The 21,197-nt window shown below is 47.4% G+C and overlaps 1 protein-coding gene across 4 annotated transcripts in view; it reads right to left on the bottom strand.

Moving 5' to 3' along the window:
- Nucleotides 1-21,197, bottom strand: part of PPARD (peroxisome proliferator activated receptor delta) — a 96,236-nt gene that overhangs the window by 54,846 nt on the left and 20,193 nt on the right. The window contains exon 1 of one of the 4 annotated variants that reach the window (XM_071218426.1): nt 20,069-20,091. The exons of 2 other annotated variants lie outside the window; for them this stretch is intronic. The gene's annotated coding sequence lies outside the window, so the exon portion shown is untranslated. Of the gene's footprint in view, nt 1-13,574; nt 13,665-20,068; nt 20,092-21,197 lie in introns of those variants that run through there. One more of the 4 variants, XM_058306616.2, reaches the window with a different exon arrangement.

The following is a 21,197-nucleotide window of genomic DNA, read 5'->3' as shown; positions in this document are numbered from 1 at the left end:
GAACTCAATCCATGAGCTCTCAACAGCGAAAAGAAAACCAAAACAAAATCAGACCCAATCCTACATTTTGGTTTGTCATGTCAGCACGGCAGCCTACAACGGAATTCCTAAATGCTACTTGGGACTAATTTTAAAAAGAATGCCAATTTTTACTTTTACTCGAGGGTGAAATTGGTAGCTCTTGTATTTATGGGAAAAAAGTAATTTTTTTAACCTTCATTCAAAGAAGGAAAAATACTTTAACTACTATAAACCTTTAAATTAACAGAAGTGAGAGCAAACTGATTTGTTTCTTATAATTAAAAGAGAAAAATTAAATTGCTGCATTTCGCAGTGACCCATTTGCATGTCATTCTCAGTTTAGATAGCATAAGAAGAAATGCATGTGGTGAAATATTGGAACCGTTTCTCTCTTGCTCTCTGTTTCTGAGGTCCAAATGACTGTCTGTCGACATGTAATATGCTGTCTCAACCCCAAGAGAGAAGAGTCCATTCTTTGGTGTTTACCAATGCGGGAGGCTTTACCGGGGCAGGCTTTTCCTTTGCGCTCTGCTGTTTTGGGCTCTGATGTTTGTTTGCAGAAAACCCAAGAGCAAGCAAACATGCTTTCTCCATAGCAGTACCTTAAGGTTTGGCCATTGTAAATAGGTCTAATGTGATATGACAAGACCAGAGAAGCTGGAAATTTGAATATGCTTGTTGTTTCACCTTTTGCAGTTTTTTACTATTAAAGTTTGGAAATGATGCCAAATTTTTGAATTTCTTTAACCAATGTGTTCTCTTTGTTGATACATGTTGCATTATATATTGATGTGTATCAATATATACTGACAGGTATTAAACTTACACAGAGCAGATAACTGGGGCGGGGAAGGGAAGAGAAATAAATAAAATAAAATAAAAAATAATAATAATTTAAAAAAACCTTACACACACAAATACATAAATAAAAGGAAGTGAAGAACTTAGTCTTTGCATTCCCCATAGCCACTATGAGAACCTAAGCAGTGAAATCTGGTGTTGTGATGTTTAGAATTGGAGAAGAGGATTAAGCACTATTTAAGTGGGAAGCAGATATGGCTTAGGTGACAGGGCTCCCACCTGCCACAAGAGAGGTTGCTGGTTTGGATCCCAGTGCCTCCTAAAGAAGACAGCGAGCTGGTGCAATGGGCAGGCACAGTGAGCTGCCATAAATAGATGACACAAAAAGTGACATGCGGAGGAAAAACAGAATGAGAGACCCAACAAAGCAGGGAGCTAAAGTGGCTCAAGAGATTAGGCACCTTCCTCCCATATCAGAGGCCCTGGGTTCAGCTCCTGGTACCTCCTAAAGAAATAAGGAAGATAAACAGACACAGCAAGTGAAAAACAACAAGGGGGTGGGGAGAAATAAGTAAAACAAATTTTTTTAAAAAAAGACTACAATATTTAAGAATAAAGAGAATTCTGAAAGCAGCAAGAGAAAAGAGATCTGTCACATACAAGGAATCCTCAATAAGACTAAGTGCCGTTTTCTCAGCAGAAACCATGGGGGTGAGAAGGCAGTGGTATGATATATTTGAGGTACTGAAAGAGAAAAACTGCCAGCAAAAAATACTTTGTCCAGCAAAACTGTCCTTCAAAAACGAGGGAGAATTTAAAATATTAACAGATAGAGACTGAGAGAGCTTGTCAACAAACACCTGTCCTTCAAGAGCTATTAAACGGGAGCAGACGTAGCTCAGCGGTTGAGCGCCTGCTTCTCACATGAGAGGTCCCAGGTTCAATCCCCAGTGCCTCCTAAAAACAAAACAAACAACAAACAACAAAAAAACCAACTCAGGGAAGCTGATGTAGCTCAGTGGTTGAGTGCCTGCTTCTCACGTAAGAGGTCCTAGGTTCAATCCCCAGTGCCTCCTAAAAATGAAACAAACAACAAACAACAAAAAAACCAACTCAGGGAAGCTGATGTAGTTCAGTGGTTGAGCACCAGCTTCCCTCATACACAATCCCGGGTTCAATTCCTGCTTCTGGTACCTCAAAAAAGAAGAGGAAGAAGAAGAAAAAAGAATTACAAAAGGGAATTCTTCAGGTTGAAAAGAAAAGGCAGGAGAGACAGACTGGAGTACTGCAAAGTAGTGAAGACCTTCAGTACAGTAACTAAAAGGGCAAATGTAAGCCTGATAGTATTGTATCCTCAATATAGAACTCTACTTTTTCTGTATAAGTACAGAATACAATTGAACAAGAAAAAGTCATATTTCCTGATAATGGAGAGGCAAACTATAGAGGCAATATAGGAGAAAGACAATATAAAGAGGGAAATGAAGGGATATGGGAGAAGAGAACATGCATGCTATTGAGGCTAAGTTGGTGTCTTTCAAATTTATAAGGTAGGATGTGTAATACAAACCCAGGGTAATAACCACAAAGAAAGTATTTAAAAAATATACAGAGGGAAGCGGATGTGGCTCAAGTGATGGAGCTTCCACCTACCACATGAGAGGACTGGGGTTCGATCCCTGGGGCCTCCTGGTGAACAGAAGAAGAGAAAGCGTGCCTGCATGATGAGCCAGTCCCCATGCGAGTGCACGCCTGGCGAGCCAGTGCCCTGCGCAAGTGAGTCACGCAGCAACATGTGACACATCATGAGAGAGACAAGGGGAGAGTCCAGGTGAAGCACAGCAGAGACCAGGAACTGAGGTCGCGCAATTGACAGGGAGCCTCTCTCCCCATCAGGGGTCTCCAGGATCGAATCCTGGTGAATCCTAGAGGAGAGAAAATGAGAAGAGAAGACAACACAGACAGCACAAACAGCAGGGTGGGAGGAGGGGAAGGGGGGAAAAGAAAGAAATCTTTAAGAAAAAAATACAGAAACAGAAATGAGAAAGGGACAAGTCATATACATCATAAAAGATCAACTATACAGAAGAGGAGGCTGGAAAAAAAGGAAAAGAGAGACAAAACAGATATGACATTTAAAAAAAGGACAAAATGGCTGAAGTAAATACTGCCTTTACAGTCATAACACTGAACGAAGAATTTTTAATGTCCCAGTCAAAAGACACAGTGGCAGAATGGATAAAAAAGCACGATCCCAGGAAGCTGATGGGGCTCAGTGGTTGAGTGCTGGCTTCCCACATATGAGGTCCAGGGTTCAATCCCTGGACCCCGGTACCAAAAAAAAGTACCATCCGACCATAAGCTGTTTACAAGAGACTCACCTTGGACCAAAAGACACAAATAGGTTGAAAGTAAAAGAATGGAAAAAGACAGTCCATGCAAATAGTCAAATAGTAACCAAAAGAGAGCTAGGGTAGCTTTACTAATATCAGACAAAATAGACTTTAAGTTAAATCTGCTACAAGAGACAAAAAAAGGACACTAAATAAAAGGGTCAACCCACCAATAAGATATAAATCATAAATATTTATGCACCTAACCATGGTGCCCCAAAATACAGGATACAAACTGTCAAAACTGAAGGGAGAAGCAGACACCTCTACAATAATCATTGGAGACTTCAATACACCACTCACATCAATAGATAGGACATCTAGGCAGAAGATCAACCAGGAAACAGAGGGAAGCGGACTTGGCCCAGTGGTTAGGGCGTCCGTCTACCACATGGGAGGTCAATGGTTCAAACCCCAGGCCTCCTTGACCCGTGTGGAGCTGGCCCACGCTCAGTGCTGATGTGCACAAGGAGTGCCCTGCCACGCAGGGGTGTCCCTCGTGTAGGGGAGCCCCACGCGCAAGGAGCGCACTCCATAAGGAAAGCCGCCCAGCGCGAAAGAAAATGCAGCTTGCCCAGGAATGGCACCGTACACATGGAGAGCTGACACAACAAGATGACGCAACAAAAAGAAACAGATTCCCGGTGCCACTGAAAAGGATAGAAGCAGTCACAGAAGAACACACAGCAAATGAACAGAGAGCAGACGACTTGGGGAGGGGGTAATAAAAAAATAAATCTTAAAAAAAAAACAAGGAAACAGAAAACTTGAATTACATGATAAATAAACTAGTCCTAACAGACATATACAGATTAGTGCACCCGAACTCAGCAGGCGAACTAGAAAAATAACAGCAAAACAAAACCCAAAGCAAACAGAAAAAAAGCAAGAACAAAGATTAGAGCATAAATAAATGAAATTGAAAATAAAAAACATCAACAATAGAAAATATTTTTTAAAAAAAACAAATGCTGACTCTTTGAAAAGATCACTAAGATTGAAAAACCTTTAGCTAGACTAAGAAAGAAAGAGGATGCAAATAAATAAAACCAAAAATGAGACGATGCACATTACTTACTGATTTATTACCACTGAAATAAAAAGCAATCATTGGAGGATACTATGAACAACTGTATGCCAAAAAACTAGACAACTGAGATAAAATGGACACATCCTAGAAACACACAAAGAAACTACACTGATTCTAGAAGAAACAGAAGAACTCAAAGACCAATTTACAAGTAAAGAGATTGAATCAGTAATCAAAAACCTCCCAACAAAGAAAAGCCCAGGACCAGATAGATGGCTTCACAAATGAATTCCATCAAACCTTTTTAGAAGAATTAATACCAGTCCTTCTCAAAGTCTTCCAAAAAACTGAAGAGGAGGGAACACTATCTAACTCATTCTATGAGGCCAAAATCACCCTAAGAAAAGAAAATTACAAACCAATTTCTCTAATGAATATATATACAAAAATCCTCAAGAGAATACTACAAATCAAATCCAACGGCACATTAAAAGGATTACACATCATAATCGAGTGGCTTTTATCCCAGGTATGCAAGGATGGTTTAACATAAGAAAATCAATTAATGTTATACACCACATTAACAGACATCTCAATTGACATAGAAAAGGACATGACAAAATCCAGCATCCTTTCTTGATAAAAAAACACTTAGAAAATAGGAATAGAAGGAAAATTCCTCAACATGATAAAGGGTGTATGTGAAAAACCCACTGCTAACATCATACATAGGGGTGAAGGACTGTAAAACTTCCATTTACGATCTGTAAGAAGTCAAGGAAGCCCACTGCCACACACTGTTATTCAACACGGTACTGGAAGTTCTAGCCAGAGCATTTAAAAAAAAAAAAAAAAAAGCATCCAAATTGGAAAGGAAGAAGAAAAACTTACCCTATTTGCAGATGATATGATCCTATATACTGAAAATCTTGAAAAATCCACAACAAAGCTAGAGCTAATAAATGAATTCAGCAAAGTGGCAGGGCATGGCTCAACACCAAAAAATCAGTAGTGTTTCTATATACAAGTGATGAACAACTGGAAGAAGAAAACAAGAAAAAAAAAAATTCCATTCCAAACAGCAACTAAAAGAATCAAATATCTAGGAATAAATTTAACCAAGGATTGCTATAGGACTTATACATGGAAAAGAGAACTTTGCTAAAAGAAATCAAAGAAGACCTAAACAGATAGAAAGATACTTTCATGCTCATGGATTGGAAGACTAAGTATCGTTAAGATGTCAACTGCACCCAAAATGATTTACGGATTCAATGCAATCCCAATCAAAATTCCAACAGCCTTCTTTGTAGAAATGGAAAAGCCAATCATCAAATTAATTTGGAAGGGAAAGGGGTCTCAAATAGCCAAAAACATCTTGAAAAAGTAGAACGAAGTTGGAGGACTCATACTTCCTGACTTTAAAACTTCAAAGCTACTGTGGTCAAAATAGCATGGTACTAGCATGAGGATAGATACATATAAACCAATTGAATCAAACTGAGAGCTCATAAATAGACCTTCACATCCTGGTCAACTGATTTTTTATAAGGCTGCCAAGTCCACTCAATGGGGAAGAACAGTCTCAACAAATGGTGCTGAGAGAACTGGATTTCCATATGCAAACGAATAAAGGGGAATCCCTATCTCACACCATATACAAAAACTAACTCAAAATGCACCAAAGACCTAAATATAAGAACCAGAACTATAAAACTTCTAGAAGAAAACACAGGGAAGCATCTTCAGGATCTTGTGTTAGACAATGGTTTCTTAAGACTTTATACCTAAAGCAAAAGAAAAACCAGATAAATAGGACCTCATCAATATTAAAAAATTTTGTGTATCAAAGGACTTTATTATGAAAGTTAAAGGACAACCTATTCAGTGGGAGAAAATATTTGACAACATATCCAATAAGGATTTACTATCCTGAATATAAAATGAAAGCCTACAACTCAACAATAAAAACACAAACAACCCAATTAAAAAATGGGCAAATGACTTGAAGAGACATTTCTCCGATGAGAAAAATACAATTGACCAAAAAGCACATGAAAAGCTGTTCAACATCATTAGCTAATAAGGAAATGAAAATCAAAACCACCATGAGATGTGAACTATGAATATGGCTAATGTTGCATAATAAGACTTTTTCTTTGTAACAAATGCATGTTAATGTTACAAGATGTTAATTATCAGGCCAAAAAAAATAACATTATGCTAAGTGAAAGAAAAAAAGACAAAGTACTACATGATGTATGATTCCATTGACATAAAATGTAAATATAAATCCTCTTAGATTAGTGGTTACGTAGGGCTGGGGAAGGACAGTGGGATTGAGAGGTGACTGCTAAGTGGTGTGGAGTTTCTCTTTTTGGAGTAACGAAATTGTTCTAAAATTTTTTTTTTTTTAAAGATTTATTTATTTATTTAATTCCCCCCCCCTCCCCTGGTTGTCTGTTCTTGGTGTCTATTTGCTGCGTCTTGTTTCTTTGTCCGCTTCTGTTGTCGTCAGCAGCACGGGAAGTGTGGGCGGCGCCATTCCTGGGCAGGCTGCTCTTTCTTTTCACGCTGGGCGGCTCTCCTCACGGGTGCACTCCTTGCGCGTGGGGCTCCCCTATGCGGGGGACACCCCTGCGTGGCAGGGCACTCCTTGCGCGCATCAGCACTGTCCATGGGCCAGCTCCACACGGGTCGAGGAGGCCCGGGGTTTGAACCGCGGACCTCCCATATGGTAGACGGACGCCCTAACCACTGGGCCAAAGTCCGTTTCCCTGTTCTAAAATTTTTTGTGGTGATGAATGCACAATACTGTGATTATACTAAAAGCTGTTGATTGTACACTTTGCATAGGTTGTATGGTATGTGAATATATCTCAATAAAACTGCTTTTTCAAAAATGTGCAAGAATAGCCAGAAATAGCAGCAATGTACAGCAGGGGAAGCATAGGGAGATTGAGAGGTGGCAATTTTTTTTTTTACTATTGATTTTATTAGAACAATGAAAATCCTCTAATAATGATTGAAGTGATAAAAGCACAACTATGTAATTATACCAAATACAATTATTGCACAGTTTGGAAAAAAAAAAACCACCAAGAGATACCATTTCACACACACTAGAATGGCTAGTATTAAAAACAGAAAAGGGAAACGGACTTTGGCCCAGTGGTTAGGGCGTCCGTCTACCATATGGGAGGTCCGCGGTTCAAACCCCGGGCCTCCTTGACCCGTGTGGAGCTGGCCCATGTGCAGTGCTGATGCGCGCAAGGAGTGCCGTGCCACGCAAGGGTGTCCCCCACGTGGGGGAGCCCCACGCGCAAGGAGTGCGCCCGTGAGGAGAGCCGCCCAGCGTGAAAAGAAAGAGCAGCCTGCCCAGGAATGGCGCCGCCCACACTTCCTGTGCCGCTGACGACAACAGAAGCGGACAAAGAAACAAAAGCAGATAAAGAAACAAGACGCAACAAATAGACACCAAGAACAGACAACCAGGGGAGGGGGGGAAATTAAATAAATAAATAAATCTTTAAAAAAAAAAAAAACAAAAAAAAACAGAAAAGTACAAATGTTAGGATGTGGAGAAATAACAACATTCACCTAGCAGCCACTGTGTAGGACAGTCCGGGGGCTCCTCAGAAAGCTAAGGACAGAATTACCACACGACCCAGCAATTCCACTTCTAGATTCATACTCAAAAGAACTGAAAGCAGGGACTCAAACAGATATTTGCACACTGATGTCCAGAGCAGCATTATTCACAAATGCCCAAAGATGCAGGCAATTCGCGTGTCCATCAACTGGTGAATGGATAAATACGGTTTATCTGTACAACAGAATTTTGTTCAGCTGTAAAAAGAAATGAAGTTCTGATACGTCCAACAACATGTTGAACCTTGAAGACATCATGTTGAGTGAAGTAAGCCAGGCACAAAAGGGCAAATGGTGTATGATCTCACAGATATGAAATAATTAGAATAAGCAAACTCGCAGAGTCACAATCTATAGGTTACCAGGGACCGTGATGCGGGTGAGGGATGGGTGATCAATAGGTGAGGTGGAGTTTCTATTTGGGTTAACTGTAACATTTTCATAATAGATGGTGGTGATGGTAGCATAACATTGTGAATAATGGACCGAATTACATATGCAAATATGGTTAAAAGGGGAAATTTTAGGTTATGTTACTAGAATAAAATTTGAAAAAAAATTGTACCGTACAATACAGTGAACTCTATTGTAAATGATGAACTACAATGATAAAAACGTCCTTTTGTGAATTGTAACACATAAACTACACTGATGCAAGGTGGAAATAATAGGATGGTATATGGGAACTCTATTTTATCTATTTTATGCATGACTTTTATGCACACCTACAACTTCTCTAATAAAAACAAACGAATTGATAGATAGATGCAAAGAAAAAAAGAGAGAGAGAGAGAAGATGGGGAAGAACAATAGGGAGACTTTCGCCAGAGCCCAGGGGAGAGATGGTGGTGACACGAAGGAGGAAGTAGAGATGGAGGTGGAGAGGGACGAGGACAGACGAGGATATTTGTTGAGGACACAGACAACAGGCCTTGCTGACAGGCTGGATGTGGGAGGTGAGGGGAAGGGAGCAATGGGAATGACTCTTAAGCTTTCTTCTTGAGCAACTAGCTTCCTCTCCTTAGAGGGAAGAGCAGGCGCGGACAGATGATGCTTAAGGTACTGCTGGGAGCTGAACCATGCCCCCCACAAAACGCACGCTCAGAGCCCCAGCGCAGGTCCCGCGGGTGTGAACCCTTTCATAAACAGGAGCTTGGAAGATGCTATTAGTTAAGGGGCATCCAAACTGAATGAAGCTGGGCCTTAAGCTGATACGGCTGAAGTCCTCATAAGAAAAGGAAATTGGACGTAGAGAGAGAAGCCACGAGGAGCTGCCAGGAGCTGCTCAACAGAACCCAGAAGAGAAAGGAGAAGACGCCACCATGTGTGTTGCCATGTGACAGAAAAGCCCAGGAACCCTAAGACGGCCGGCCAGCCAGGAAATACAAATGCTGGGAGGAAGCAAGCCTTCTAGCCTCTGAAACCCTGAGCCAATAAATTCCTGTTGTTAAGCCACCCCATTGTTCGGTATTCATTTTAGCAGCAGGGAAACTAACATGGCTCCCAGTGACTTCCAGCAGCCAGTGGATGAGCGGATGTGGGGCACAGGGTACGGCACTGGAGACAGGCACTGTGGAGTCGCAGGCAAAGCCAGGAAACGGGAGGAATCTCGAGGGAAAAGGGAAAGAGGCACCGAGAACATGGCCCTGAGGTGCTCACTCTGAAATTTACAGGCTGAGTGAGGGAGAAGGAGCTGGCAAAGAGGATGGAAGCACATGCCCTTTGACCCTGAGTAACCCACTGCTGAGCGTAAGGAAACAACTGGAGATGTACATAAAGAGTCATAGATAAATATGTTCACAATAGATATAGTAGCAAAAGATTAGAAATAACCTAAATGTCCATCAGCAGGACCAGTTAAATGAGCTCAAATACATTCATAATATGGAATACTATTCAGTCATTAAAAACACTATTCCCCCCACTCTAATCCATATTTGATTCCTCCTCCTGAGGACCCTGGGATGGCGATATCCACTCCACCTCTAAATTGGGAAGGGACTTAGATCCCACATGGCTGGTGGATGGGATTCTCCTGCTTGTAGTTGTAGACTCTCAGTTCCTCGGTGTGGTGGTTGACCATCCTCACCTCGTTAGCTGACCTGGGTAAATCCAATGAACTGGAGAGTAGGTGTTGCAACTCTGCTGAGGCTCAGGGCCCAGCTGGCACATGGCTAGTCCAGAGATTCAAGTTTCCTGGGCATATACCAACCCCAGAACCAACCACAGGTTCAGTAAAAGTGACAGAAGAGGCATGTGTAGAGAAGTCACATGTGAGTCCACTCAGGAGCACAAATTCCAGAGCACGGCCCACTGGCAAGGCACTGAACTCCAGAGCCATCTGCCATGACCATAGGACCTGGGTGTCTCCGTAGCCCTCAGGAGCACCACTACCTAGAGTTGTACCTACTTTGGCTGTCTCTGAGATCCTACTGAGACGTGCATAAGTGCTACCCCTCTGATGACCTCCTGACTCTTTTTAAAGTCTCTTAGACATATAAACTCATTTGTCTTTCCCATTTCCCCCTTTTATTCAGGTCTTTTTCTAGTTGCATCACCAGCTGGTGATGGTAGTAATCAGTCAGCGCCAGGGAGGCTCATCCCCAGGAATCATGCCCCACACTGGGGGGAAGGTAATGCATTTATATGCTGAGTTTGGCTTACAGAGTGGCCACATTTGAGCAACATGGAGGCTCTCAAGAGGTAACTCTTAGGCACCCTGCAGCTCTAGGCCAAGTTGAAGTTTCAAGCACACAGGCTGTAAGCAGAGTCATCAGTATCAAGGGCCCATCAGTGGACCATTCTCTTCACTGGTCTTTGCCCTTGCACTTGTTGCTGTTCCACTGGGGAATGCAACAGAGCTCCCCAGCACTCCCTCAGTTGTTGTGTGAAGCTCTACCCACTATGCCAATACACAACGAGCATCCTGAACATATCTATACCCTATATGCATATCCTGAACATATCTATACCCTATATGCATACCCTGGAGAGCTCCCTGCCATATGTGCATCCCCCATCAATGACACCCCTCGCCAATGCTCCTCCTGTGCCATAGCTGAACTCCTGTGATCCAAAACTTCTTCAAAAATGAAGCCTAACATATTGCCAACTTCAATTAATAGGAAAATGAAATAGTAATGATAGGTTTAAAGATTAGAGACAAAATACATAATAATTTAGAAAAACTAAAATGAAGCAAAAAATAAATTGGGGTATTAAAAAAATGAAAAATATCATTAAAAAAATTTTCTCATGTTTTGCTTTTCAAAACTGTAATAGGTGTTGCCACTGTACATACAGGGCAAAAACATTTTTTTTTTTTTTTTAAGATTTTTATTTCTCTCCCCTCTCTGCCTGCCCCAGTTGTCTGTTCTCTGTGTCCATTTACTGTGTGTTCTTCTGTGTCTGCTTATATTCTTGTCAGCAGCACCGGGAATCTGTCTCTTTTTTGTTGCGTCATCTTGTCATCTTGCTATGTCAGCTCTCCATGCGTGCGGCGCCATTCCTGGGCAGGCTGCACTTTCTTTCGCGCTGGGCGGCTCTCCTTACAGGGCACACTCCTTGCGCGTGGGGCTCCCCTACACAGAGGACACCACTGCGTGGCAGGGCACTCCTTCGCGCACATCAGCACTGCGTGCAGGCCAGCTCCCCAAGGGTCAAGGAAGCCCTGGGTTAGAACCGTGGACCTCCCATGTGGTAGGCGGATGCTCTATCCATTGAGCCAAGTTCACTTCCCCAGAAACACATTCTTGAAAGCTATATTCAAATGGCGTGCGGTATAAAAAATATTTTTGAGGTATTGGGGCTGGGGATTGAACCAGAGACCTCGTATGTGGGAAGCAGGTGCTCAACCACTGAGCCACATTGGCTTCCCTGAATTGATTTTTTCATTTGTTTTGCTTTTTGTTTGTGTTTGTTTTTAGGAGGCACTGGGAACCAAACCCAGAACCTCTCGTGGGAGAGGCGGGTGCACAACTGCTTAAGCCACACCTGCTGTGATACAAACACTGACAGCAGGTACCTCAATAAAAAAATTAAAGATCTGGGCAGATTCAGTCAGAAATCTGGAAACTTTCAGCAGTCACTTTCTGGCTTTAAAGCGTGAACCCTTGGGGAAGAATCATTCCCAGGTCCCCAGTGGCCTCAAAAATATCCTTCTGAGAGAGCTAAGCAGAGGGAGAACGACACTGACAAGAATTCAGCAGTTCCTCAACCAGGCTGCATCCCGTATCAACAGGGAACTTTAAAACGCAAATTCCTAGGCTGCATTCCTGGAAATTCTAGCTCAAGTGGCCTGGGGTAAGACCCAGAAACCTAATTTTTTTCCAAAATTCCCCAGTTTATCTGCCAGCCATGTGTGGGAATCACTGGCCTGAACATCACTTGGGACAACATGACACAGGGCCAGCCTGCATATCTGGGTGCAACACGGGGAGTGTCCCACACGGCCAGCCCTGGGTATCCCAAGGCCACTGAGCACAGGAAGGGAAACTCCATGGGGAAATTTCATGCTTGTCTGGCTATGGGCGCTGAAGCCTGAGGCGCAGCTAGCAAATCCACGGGCAGAGCCTCACTGGGCTCTGTGCCCTCAGGCCCAGTGATCGTGGATGTTGACCTGTGAAAAGAGGCAACCAGTGTGACCTCCACGTTAGGAGGCCAAAAGGAACCGGCCAACATGCACCAGCCAGCAAGCTTCGCAGCTCCCAGAGTCAGAAGCAGAAAGGGATGCAGTGTGAGCCGGTGGGGTCTAGTTCCCCTCCTTGAATCTGGGCGGGCGCTGTGACAGCTTGGACCAATAGGATGAAGCTGAGGTGACATTTTTTGAGCCCAGGCCTTAACAGGACTGGCTGCTCCGGGTCCAACCTCCGGAGCCCCCATCTGCCTTGCTGTCAGGAAGTGCAGGCTAGCTACCAGAGCTCAGAGGCCACGTCACCATTTCAGTCCAGCTCACTGAGCCAAGTAAGCGAGGCCCCTGGACCACACGGAGAAGCGCCACCTGTGCCCAGGCAGCCCACTTTATCAGAGAAAGGGTAAATCATTGAGTAAGCCGCTAGGTTTTATGGTGGTATATTACACAGCTGTAGGCAACTGCAATACCAGTCTTCCTTGAGAAATCGTTTTCCTCTGCTCTGGTTTCCTTATCAATCGAATTGGGAAGATAACCTCACAGAGTTGTTTTGAGGCTCAAAAGGAGAAGAGAAAGGGATCTGAAAGTCTAAAGCAGGGTTAAATACCAGATGCTGTCGCTGCCTGCACAGACCTATGCTGTCCCCAAGTGTCACCAAGGCCCTGCCGCATGGTGTACTGGCTGCCAAGGGAACCAGCAAAGCCAAGGTTCAAGCAAACAACAACCCACAAAACACTTACTTTTAGAGCCCTTTTCCCAGGGGCCAAAGGTGCATCTTCATAAACAAAGGACAGGAACTATCTATCCTCTCCCTATAACTGGGAAGGGCCCTGCCAACCAGCTCCCCACGGTCCAGGATGATGGACCGTCCCCCCACCTTTCTCCCAGCCACCCAGCTTCAAAGGGCCGACCTCTCAGGCCCCTCTGCCTCCCGTCAGCACGAGGGAAGGGTCAAGACCTCATCCCTCAGGCAGCCCCCCTCCATGCCCCGGGCCAGCAAAAGGCAGTCTTCACCACCAGCCAGACCTGAGGCCTCTCTGCAACCTACCAGCCGAGTGACTGAGTCTCCTAACTTCCCGACGGCTAAATTTCCTCAGCTGCAAACTGAATATCAATCAGCGATACCACCTTTTTTGAGGTTGTTACGAAGATTAGAGAAAATTCAGTTCAAGTGCTTACGTAGAGAGGAAGTGCTCAGTAAGGAGTAACCATAGCTATGGTTACTACAAACAGATTCACTGTGCCCATCCAGCCGAATGCTTCCAGGCTAACTGCCGTAGGAGAAAGTTATCAAGTTATTCTCTTGCTCAAGGATCTTCCATGGTTCCCACTGTTCTCAGATAAATCCCAACTTCTCAGCCAAGAGTTTAAGAACAGCTATTGTAATGGCTCTGTCCTGCTGCCCTGGCCTTCTGGGGCCAAATCTGCCCGTACTGCAGCCTGCTGTAGGAAACAGCCTCTAAAACGGCACCTAACAATCCTCACCTCCCGAAGGGCACACCATTGCGTCATCTCCTCCCTGTGAGCATGGGCTGGACTTAGTGACTATCGAGAGTGATGAGGGGTCACTTTCAAGGTAGGGTTAGGAACCTGTGGCTTCCACCTTGGGAACCCTTTCTTGCTTGCTCACTTGGATGAAACCAGCGGCCACGCTGAGAGCTGCCCCACGAAGAGGACCATGTGGCAAAGTGGCCTTGGGCCAACAGCCAGGACGACTGCCAACGCCCACGGAGAGAGCTTGGAAGTGGATCCTGCCCCCGAGGAACCCTGAGATTTTGAGGCCCTGGCCAACACCCTGACTGCAGCCTCCTGAGCCAGAGGACCCAGCAAAGCTGCACCCAGATCCCTGACACAGAGAAACTGCAAGATAATATTGTGGGGTGTCTTTGTTTGTTTTGTTTTTGAGGTACCAGGGCTGGCGATTGAACCCAGGACCTCGTATGTGGGAAGCCAGCTCAACCACTGAGCTCCAGAAGCTCCCTGAGTTTGTTTTCTTCATTGTTTGCTTGCTGTTTTTTTGTTAGTAGGTACTGGAAATCGAACTCGTATGTGGGAAGCAGGAGCTCAACTGCTTGAGCTACAGCTGTTCCCAATAACATGGTTGTTGTTTTTTAAAGATTTTTCATTTATTTCTCTCCCTTCCCTCCCACCCCCCCATTGTCTGCTCTCTGTGTCCGTTCACTGTGTGTTCTTCTGTGTCCACTTGTATTCTTGTCAGTGGCACCAGGAATTGGTGTTTCTTTTTGTCGCATCATCTTTCTGCATCAGCTCTCCGTGTGTGTGGCGCCACTCTTGGGCAGGCTGCACTTGTTTTCACTGGGGGCAGCTCTCCTAACTGGGTGCACTCCTTGTGCATGGGGCTCCCCTACACTGGGACAAGGCATTCCTTGTGTGCATCAGCACTGTGCATGGGCCAGCTCATCACACGGGTCAGGAGGCCCTGGGTTTGAACCCTGGACCTCCCATGTGGTAGGCAGATGCCCTATCAGTTGAGCCAAATCCACTTCCCAATAACATTATTTTAAGCCACTAAGTTTTGGAGTACTTTTTTATGCAGCAATAGGTAACTAATACTCTTGATTTCCCTAATCACATCTGAGCTGTTGCTTGTTTACTTACACTTGCCCTTCCTGTAACGTCTCGGCCTACTGAAATTGTGCCCAGTCTGCAAGGCCCAGCTCAGATGCCAATGCTTCTTGAGGCTCTGCCAAGTAGAGAGTTTCCCTTGGAAGTCTTCCCCTTCCTCCCCACAATGTTCCTCAACATCTCCATCACTGCTACAGCCACCACACTGTTTATTAACAATGTGTCCATCTGTGTGCGAAATGACAGGTCAAGGTTATGCAGCAAAAGGCTGGAAATAACCTACACATCCATCAGTAACTATGGGAATGGCACAGCCATACAACAAATGAGTTAGCCATGAAAAACAACAAGGATGCTCTCTGGGTACTGATCTGCAAAGATGGCCAGGATACAAGAAGCGAAGGCAGGGACAGTTCAGCGAGGCAGGAAGCAGGCATCTATGTGAAAAGTAACGATGTAAAAACAGAGACTACTGAAGATGCATGCTCAGAAACCGAGGGTTAAGAGGGCTGCCTCTGAGACGGGGAGCCAGGGGCCCGAGGGCCTGGGGAGGGAAGGAGTTAATGCCTACTGAATTTTCACCATGTCACAAACTAGTAAAAAGAAACACTGGGGAATGAACTATGGACTAGAGTGGACTTACTGGTATTCGACTATAGAGTCACTGTGATTCTAGAAATGGAAGAAATTACAACATTGATGTGGAGGCAGTGGCCCTGGAGGTGCTGAGGGCAGGGAGGGAGAAAAGGTGTAATATGGGGGCATTTTCAGGACTTGGGAGTGTCCTGAATGACAGCACAATGACAGATGCAGGCATTTATATCTTGCCATAACCTACAGAACTGTATGGGAGAGTGTCAACGACAATGCAAACTTTAATCCACGCTTAGTGGCAAGACTCCAAATGTGTTCCTCAATTGCAATGAACGCACCTCACTAATGAAGGATGTTGTTAACGTGGGAAGACGTGGGAGGTGTGGGGAGTGGGGCATATGGGAATCCCCTATACTTTTTATGTGACATTTGTATAACCAAAGTATATATATATTTTTTAATAGAAAAAAGAAAAAAAAAAACTGCTCAGGGGAGCGGATGTGGCTCAGTGGTTGGGCACCTGCTTCCCATGTACAAGGTCCTGGGTTCGATCCCAGGTGCATCCTTAAAAAAATTTTTTTTTTAAGTCCCCAGCGCACCTTCTGCCTCAGCAGTGAGTCACAAGCTTGCAGCCCACACCCGCGTACCCCCGCCCACCCGCATGTCTGCCTGTCCGTCTCCACCGTCTCCGTGCCCCCTGACACTCCCTGGCTGCTCACCCACCCCTTTGTCTCTCCCATGACTTCCCACCTCCCAGCTCTGGGGCAAGGCCTGGCCCTGCCTCGCTGCACCCAGCCCTTTGCTGGCAGGTCCCCACCCAGTGTTGTCTGGAGACACCAGCCCCAGGAGTCACCCCAGACGAGCTGCCCAATGATCGGGCCTGTGGTTACAGCGTGTCAGCTGAGGGATACGGTTTCACAGAGGACCTTAATTATAGCTCAGGAGGCGAGGAGGGGCGTGGCGCGAGCTGGGAGGAGGTAGGCAGGAAGCGGTCCTGCTCCGCAGCTCTGGGAGGGTGGCTGCCGGCTCTGGCCAGGACTGGGATCTACAGGGAAGCCAGTGTGACCCAGTCAGGCCCTCGGGAACGCACAGCTCGTGGAGATCAGCCTGGTCTTCGGTGTGGATCGCTGGCCCAGCCACGCACCAGCCTGTTGTGTAGGCCCAAACTGCCCAGGAAAAAAGGCAAGATGCCAAACTTCATACACCCTCGGGGCGGAGGGAAGCCAGAGACCCCATCTTCATTTTGTAAGAAGTGAGGAGGATGCAGAGCCTGTCCCCCCAAATGCGCCCCCCTCCATTCCCTCCCTGGCTCTGAACTACCTTTCTGGAATGGAATCCAGGCTCTGGGTCCTACGGATCCTGGGAACATTTTCCCCATGCCTGCAGGCTAGCCAGTGACCACTATGCTCAGATCCCTGCCCACTGCCCAGGGAGGGCCAAGGAGCCGTGCAGCTGCTGGCACACAGGTGCTGGCAGGGCACAGTGGCTGGTTACACAGGGATCTGTCAAACCACCTGGCCTGGGCACGGCCGGGAGGCTGAACACAGGCCAGCCGGAAGCAGGGAAAAACTCTGGGAAGTTTTCATGAAAAGAGCAGGGCCTGAGTGGGGAGCCTAATACCATCAAGAGATATGTTAGTCTCCCTATCTTTGGCCTCTTCTTGGGCCCCTTTATTCTCCAGGTCTCCACTTGGCCAGCTTGCTCATTGTCTCAGCAAAAAGTTCCCAGAGCCAACTGTTAGGGGTTGTTACTCAGCAAAAAGAGCCAACTGTTGCCGGTCCTGTCCCTTCAGCCTGCCCCCAGGCTCTTCTCACTGCCTCCAGGTAGAGCCAGGGGCCTTGCGCCCTCCTCGCTCTCTTCTCAAGACCCCGCTCTCAGCTGAGGCCGTCACCCTTCCCAGCTCCTCTCTGGGCAACTTCTTTTCTGGGCTCCTGAGAAACTTCTCCCTGGAAATCTCTTCAGTCTGCCACGGAAAGAAACTGCAGACTGAAGGTGGGGCCCTTTTCCAGGTTTGTATGGAAGGTGGAAAAAGGCAAAAGGCAGGATAGGGAGAGCAGAAAAGAGTCGGGGGGGGGGGGGTAGGGGGGAATGGGGGGGAAGAGAGAGAGAGATGGAGAGAGAAAGAAAGATAGAGAAACAAAGAGATGGGGAATCGGAGGAAGAAGAGGGAATGGGGGCCACAGGGACAGACAAGGATGGGGAGACGCTCAGACTTCATGTCCCCCCCCCCCTTCAAGCACCAACACCAGCGAAGAGCCAGGCGGTTCTCTCAAACGCTCCCCACGGGCCAGATGCCTTTCCTTGCTCGCCCACAAGGGAAGATCAGTTTAGAGGGCAATGAAACCACCTGAAAAACGGGACAGGCAAGTCACAAACTCAGTGTTAAACAATACCCCATTTTTGAAAGAAAGAAAGAAAAGAAAAGTAGATAGATCTACACATAGTAAAATCTGAATTTACCAAAATTCAGAACAGACACTTGACAGTGTGATTATGTGACTTTTTCCTTCTCGATGCTGATCTGTATCATCTACAATGAATAGCATGATTTATACAGCTAAATGTTTTTAAATCCTGAAGAACTCCTTCCCAAATACCCACAATCCTGGCCTTTGGTGGCATCTGATTAATATCTAACCCCCCAAATACAAGTTTCCAAAGGCGTCTTCCACTGCTTCTTACTTGTGCCCAGGATCGCCTGGGCTGCGTCTGCACCCGTGGGACACAGGCCCCCACCCCTCCTGAGCTCACGTCCAAAACCCAGCACCTCAGCCAGGTGCAAAGGAGGAAACACAGCCTGACGGGCTCCCGCCGGGCTCAGGCTGGAGGACTCCCCACCTCCCTCCCTGCCCCTTCCAGGGCCCCCGGGGGCTGGCGTGAGGGGCCAGGGGGAAGCAGGCTGCCACTGGTGAGCGGCCTGTAGGGACCCACAATCACTGACTTGGGTCTGCAACACTGAGCCGACATACAAACAAATGCAAACAGGACAAACGGGAAGTTTTGTTCAGTCCGGTCAACAATTACGCATCCACTACTGTGCTGGATGCTAAGGACTCAGAGGCACGTTACTAATAAAAACAGTCAACACTCAGAGAGTGCCCCCTCCATGCCTTACAGCTGTTAGCTCATTATTTAACCCTCGCCTTATCCCTGAGTGTTAGTCTATTGTCATTGCCCCCCTTTTACAGATGAGAAACCGCGGCACCCAGGGATAAAGAGGCTTGCCCAAGGTCACTCAGCCACAACCTAGAAGAGCCTGAATCTAGTCCCAGGCAGTCTGGCGCCTGAGTCCACGCTTTTAACCACTGCCCCACACTGCGTCGCGGTTTTTACCCTCAGAAATAGGCAGAGACCTACGGATGAAAAGATGCTACTTTCTGCTCTGTTTGGGGGAAAGCTTGTTTCCTTCCGAGGAGCCACAGATAGGAGGAGCCTGGCTAACGTCCGTCTCGGCTTCCCTCCTTGCCTCTGGGTGTCCGAGCCCCAGGATCCCCTGTGCCTACAGCTGGCCCGAGGAGGAGCCGGCAAAGTGGGCGCAGTCCCCAGGACCCAGCCAAGGCAATCGCCAAGATGCCACCGAAGCCTGCCACCCTGCACCCCTACTCCTGCCTCCAGCCAGGAAGTGGGTACAGAAATAGAAAAGGCGCTCTAAAAATAAACCAGGGACAGCAAGGTGCAAGAAAGGAGAAAAACATAATGCCAACTGCTGGTTCGAGCACAGGATGTCCTGCCAGTCTGGGTGGGACCCGTGATGCTGAGGACAGGTGCCCAAGAGCCCCGATTCCCCTCCGTCTCCGCTCACAAGCCTGTGACACACACACGCGCGCTCTCGTGCCCGAAAGCCCAGGCTACGGGTGACGTCGTCGGGAGGAGCAGAGCTGCTAAGCTGAGAACAGAGGCTCCAAGGGCCTGACCCCCAGCTCACCCACCTGCTGGCTGTGCAATTTGATCAGGCTGCTTAATATCTCTGGTCCTACACATCCTCATCTGTAAAATGGGAACACCGATACCCACATCTTACAGGCTGGTGCAAGGCGAAGTGGGTCCATCCGGGGAGAAACAAAAACCTGGCCCAAGGGAGGAGTAAATCAAGGCAATCTCTCTTCCTTCCCTCTGTCCTTTTGTGCACACTTGGGCTATCTTTTCCTTCTCCGAGCCCCTCGTCAGACTGCAAGCGGGCTGCTTAATCACGTGGAGGAGAGACTGCTGTCTCCTGCTATGGCCCGCTCCCTTTTCCCCAGGCCTGGCTCACATGCCCGCGGATTCCTTTCTCATGGCCCTGGGGGGCTGCCCACTGCCTTGGGGCAGATCCAGGGCGTCGCCAAGCGTGGCCATTCTCAGGGCTTCCTCTGCCAAACTGACCTGGGACGCGACTCTGCAGGGGGCCCCCAGGCCTGCCCAAGTCTTGCTTCTCTGCTCAGTGATCAACAAGGGCTCTGCTGTGCTGAAAAGCAGGGAGTGTTCTCTCAAGCCAATACCAGTCTGGCCAGTCCAGCAGGTATTTTCCAAACTGGAACGATTAGATTCAGCCAGCCGTACCTCTGCAGTCGGGAGGCCAGCCCTGCTGTGTGGTGGCTGGAGACACCGGCTGTCGTCACCTGGGTTCACATCCCAGCTCTGCCACGCTGCTGCGCAGCTTTAAGCGAATGTTCCTAACAGTCGGAGCCTCAGCTTCCTCCTCTGTAAAGCGGGCATGACTGCGCAAGCGGAGGCATGTAAAGTGATCAGTACTCAGCACCTGGGAGCCAGATTCAGCTCAGTTACTGAGCATGTGCTGCAGGGCCTCTGCTGGGGGTGGAAAACAGGACCAGACGGGGGGATACGGGGAACGACACACGAGGGGGCCCAGCTCCGGAATCTCAGTCCAATAGCAGAGCCAAGAACCCAAGCACGAGCTCCCATACACCATGGTAGGTGCCAAGCCGGAGGAGGGGGCAGGGAGCCCCCCCCCACAGCCCCAGCCCTGCCCCGGCTGAACCTGGGAAGGGCCGTGCCAAAGTCAAATACCTCAGCCGTCTCCACCGACCTTAAACTAAAGGGAGGGACAGCCGGGAGAGGGATGCTGGGGTGGACAGGTTGTCTGGAGGCTCCTGCAGAGCAAAAGCGTCGTCTAAGGAAGCCTGACTGCTCCCCCATGGAGCGGGTTCCGGGCAGGGCTCTGGCATAAGCCAGTGCCCCTGACACTCCCGCTCCGGCCGGGGCCAGCCAGGCTTCCGTCCAGCCAACACGGGCTTGGAGAGCGCCTGTGTGCGGGGCACTCGAGGGCCCTCCCGAGGGTCCCGTTTTGGAGGAGTTGGCCTCAGACGGAGGCGGGACTGTGCACTGCACGCTGCCACCTGCGACTCCACGAGGGCCCTGGGAGACTCGCAGGGGACACCGGAGGTGGAGGCAAGGTGCAGGCGGCAGCCCACAGAGAGAGAGCAGCACGTGGGCAGGGGCTCCGCGAGGGCGGGGACGGGCCTGGAAACGTGCTCCTTGGTTATCTGCAACG

Source organism: Dasypus novemcinctus, chromosome 11 (genome assembly GCF_030445035.2).
Source record: "Dasypus novemcinctus isolate mDasNov1 chromosome 11, mDasNov1.1.hap2, whole genome shotgun sequence".
NCBI lineage: Eukaryota > Metazoa > Chordata > Mammalia > Cingulata > Dasypodidae > Dasypus > Dasypus novemcinctus.
Note: the sequence above shows the minus strand (reverse complement) of the source record. Positions and strands in the feature narration are given on the sequence as shown.